Below are 4700 nucleotides of genomic sequence, written 5' to 3'. Positions count from 1 at the left end.
GGATTATTGTAGGATCGGTGCAAGATTGTTGTTGTTAGTTTCCATAAATGTGACGGTGACAACACACGTGTGTAAAGTAGAACTGCTCCAGAGTGACAAGGTCCCGAGCTCCAGTAGCAGATGACCAGGCCTGTCTTTTAAGAGACCTCTGGATCGATTTGAATCATCAACCTTCAGCAGTAACGAAGCACTTTACCATTTATAGTGACAATTATAAATGCCCAGTTCCCTTCTAGATCCTTCTAATCAAACCTAATTTATGCACCCGTTTCAATTCCCTAGGCTCCCAAGGGCTGCTATTGGAATGTCCCCGCTGTCACGACTAGTCTTCATCTCTGAGCTAGTCTTCAGCTTCCTTGGATGTGAAGGGGTCTCGGGGGCAGCATCCACTCACGGTGCTGCTGCTGGTGGGTGCCGTTGAGTCGGTTCTCATTTACCGTCTTTTCGTTCAATGAGATGAGTGTTTAAACTAGGGATTCTCCATTCACGCCGTTTTTTAATTAGTGGATATAAGACTATACGTTTTCATCTACATATCGATTTAATGACATCCCAACAGGTAGCAATATGAAATGTCTCTTTGTTCCTTACCTTTGTAGGTTTTACAAATATACTGATGTATATAGCAGTTTACAAAATTATTCATCTTTTGTTTGTTTGTTTTGTTCTAGTATCCTTGTTGAAGTCCACTTTTATTGTGTTTTGTTTAGGAAGCTATTTGGAAGCTATGAACTACTTGATATTCTTGTGAATTTTTTCAAACTTTTATCCAGACTAATGATCTTTTTATAAAAGTCCACAATACAGGCTTACATTATATATTTCCTATTTATTAGGTGAATAATATTAAAACCCCACTGCTTCTGCACATGATTGCCAAGGCTGTCAATCTTTACAGAGGCAGACGACCCATGCTTCTCCTCGAAGCAGGCGGTGGGTTTGTACTGCATACCTTTTGGTTAACAGCAAGGAGCTTTAGCTACTTTGCCACTATTCCTGCTGAGTGAATAGTTTTCTCAAATATCAATTTCTAAAATGCAAATCAGCTCTGGCTATTTGAAAAAAACCTACCGTTTCCTGTTTAATCTATCATTTCCTTGCTTGTTAAGCTAAGATGTTGCATGAAAATTGTAGGTTTGGGACTTTCCCCTGTAATTCTATCAGTTTTTACTTTACATATAGCAAAGTCCTAGTTCAGTACACACACGCATTTTAATTGTTACATTCAGTTGATTGTTAATGAACTATTTTCTTTTGTCATTTGTAATGTGCTCTATCATCTGGTTTCAGTGATGCTTCCAAATAGTGCTTTCTCACTGGCTGTGAAGCATGGAAACCCGGCTTTTCTCTCTGTGCAGGTGCTGAAGCCTCAGCGACTCATGGATTTTCTAGGTGAGTGGTTCTCAACCTTCCTAATGCCACGACCCTTTAATACAGTTCCTCAGCTTGTGGTGACCCCCGCCCCCCGCCATAAAATTATTTTTGTTGCTACTTCATAACTGTAATTTTGCTACGGTTATGAACTGGGGGACCCCTGTGAAAGGGTTGTTCAAGCCCCAAAGGGTTGCGACCCACAGGTTGAGAGCCACTATTCTAAGTAAGAATCACAATTCTAATGGCTTTGCTGCTTTTGCTCCTCCTGTTTCAGGCAGCAGACATCTAAATGCTTTAGTTTTTTGATCTTGAAGATACATTCTATGTGTCGCTAGATAAATTATCTTAATATAGAGACATACCCTCAACTACATGGGTTGACACAGTAGCTGCAACAATAGTCTCAAGCATGGCAGCAGTGGTGAGGCCAGCACAGAGCTGGCTGGGCAGTGTGTCCTTGTTGTACACCAGGTCAACTTTGAGCTGGAACAACTCAACAGCTGCTAATTACAACAATAATGTGAAACACGTGTTGGTGTTGTTTTAGTTGTTAGCTCTTAGTGGGTTGACCTCAACTCTTTGCTACTGAAGTGGAATTGTTTTTAACATGTAGTTTCCATAGACTGTATCTTATGGAAGTTGATCACTCAGTTTTCTTTTGAGGTCCCACTGGGTAGAGTTTTTCCACCAAACTTTCTGTATATAACTAAAGACGAACCATTTGTACCACCCAAGTCCATTTGTTGTTGTTGTTACTGATAGGTGCCATCAAGCCAGCGCAGACTCACAGGGACACCGTGCACAACAGAAGGAAACACTGCCCGATCCTGCACTATCCTCACCCTTGTTCTTGTTGAGCTCCTTTTGCAGCCACTGTGTCAGTCTGTTTTGTTGGGGGTCATCTTTTTTTGCTGCCCCTCTACTTTACCAAGCGTGTCTTTTCCAGCAACTGGTCTCTCCTGACAACATGTCCAAAAGAAGTCTCACCAGCCTCGCCTCTAAGGAGCATGCTGGCTATACTTCTTCCAAGATAGATTGGCTCGTTCTTTCGACAATCCATGTACTTTCAAGATTCTTCTCCAGCACCATCATCCAACTGGGCTGATTTTTCTTCGGTCTTCTTCAGTGTTCAACATTTACATGCATATGGGACAATCGAAAGTACCATGGCTTGAATCATTTGTACCTTAGTCTCAATGTAATATCCTTCTTTCTCAATACTCAAAAAAAAGGGGTTCTGGGTAGCACATTTACTCAATTCAATGTGTTATTTGTTCTCTTGATTGCACATATATACATATACAGTGTGTGTTTGTGTGTGATAGAGCCCTGGTGGTGTAGTGGGTTATGCATTGTACATTAGGCTGCTAACCAAAAATTCAGCAATTAAAAACCACCAGCCACTCCTCGGGGGAAAGAAAGATTTTCTACTTCAGTAAAAGAGTTACAGTCCTGGAAACTCCCAGGGAAAGTTCTACCCTGTCCTACAGGGTTGCCACGAGTGGGAATGGATAGTAGAAAAAGACACATCTGTGATGTGTAAAGTACTGTCACACACACACACACACACACATATTCACGCACACTTGGATCAGAAAGAATGTACACAGGAGGAAGTATTTGAACAGATATTTCTTCCACCTTAACCTTGAAATCTAGTAATCTTTTCTTAAACAGGAAATCAGGAAATGTAGTTAATTGGCATGTTCATTAAATTTCTTAAATTGCAAATGCATATCTTTCATTTGGAACTAATTTTCCAGAGAAATTCAGTGACCTCATTGCTCCCCTGTGGAAGTGGCCCAAAAGATTTCTATAAAAGCCACTAATGGCTTCTTCGTCCTTTCACTGGGAATGCGTAGCTCCCCCTGAGCCCCGTGACTGATGCATTTCTTTCTGTAGGATTGCTTGTTAAGTGCTTACCACTTTTAGAATCAGCACCTGGGCTGATGCCCAAGCTTACATTAAGAAGGGAATGGTACTAATGTGCCCTTAAAAACATTTTTTTAAACAGTCTGTAGGGAAAAATACTTTAGTCTCATAATTTGCTTTATGTATTGCTATTATCATTGCTAATTACCATACTCAATAAAGCATTTATTTATTAGGTCCCTTCAGTTTAGTTTCCTCTCGCAGTAAAATTTCTTCATATTAAAATGTTATATAATTTAGATGCAGGACCTAGATGGATGGTAAGAATAACTAAAAACACAGAGTCTGGCTAAATTAAGGACAACTTACTTGCTCTCTTTTGTCATTCTACTTAATTTTTAAAACTCAAGATCGTTTTTCTTTGTAAAATAAAGGAAGACTTAAACGATCTAAATTAAGTTGAACCAGACACATCCCCTTATTTCTTTAACAAATTTGAATGTATTTTGACAGATTGGCTTTTCACTGCCTTCTAGATTATAATTTATGGTTTCATTTCATATGAGTTAAATATTATAGTCATTTTCAGAAAGTGAAAAAAAAGTTACCATAATCTAACCACTTTTACACTGTCACCCATGAATCATTTAGAATATTTTAGGAATCTATCCAAATGAATTTCTCTTAAAACACTCCCATTTCAGTATTCTGTGCTTTGCCAAGATGTAATCTGTATAGTTTAGAAAACTGAGATATCTATGTAAGAGAAAAGAAAAGTAATCGCATAAAGCCAATTTTGACATACAATTGTGGCCATGTGATTGGAATACAACCTACTACAGCAAATTTTGTTCAAATGCTTCTTACATAGAATTTTCCAGTAATTGTCATAATATAATTTGAGTTAAAGATTGTAGGGAAGCGCAATTGCTTGGTATGGCTCTTATAGCCATAGTCATTCAGGGTGCAGTGTAGCACTAACAAATCACACAACATGCCTCTAGTTCTTTAATGCTTCCTCCCCCTCACTATCATGGCCCTAGTTTGACCTCACAAATCCTGATAGACTGGTGAATGTACATTGGTACAGATAAAAGCTTTTGGCACACCGAATCCAGGACAGATAAACCTCTCAGAAGCAGTGATAGGAGTAATGATTCCATGAGGGTATGGGAAGGAAGTAGGGGGAGGGGGAACTGATAACAATGATAGAAGTATAAGCCCCCTCAAGTGGGAGGAGTAACCGAACTGTGGGTGAAGGAATACATCAGTCAGTGTCAGCTATGAAAAAAATTATAGTAATATATAATTATTAAGGGTTCACAAGGTGGTAGGGGAGGGAGGGATTAAAGAGGAGCTGATATCAAGCGGCTCAAATAGAAAATGCTTTGAACATTGTGACAGCATCTGTACAGTTCACTTGATGTAACTGATTTATGGATTGTCATAATATC

The sequence above is a fragment of the Echinops telfairi genome, unplaced genomic scaffold (genome assembly GCF_000313985.2).
Source record: "Echinops telfairi isolate 266 unplaced genomic scaffold, ASM31398v2 ScPeMD7_7469;HRSCAF=8507_1, whole genome shotgun sequence".
In the NCBI taxonomy this organism is placed as follows: Eukaryota; Metazoa; Chordata; class Mammalia; order Afrosoricida; family Tenrecidae; genus Echinops; species Echinops telfairi.
This window is presented reverse-complemented; position numbering follows the sequence as displayed.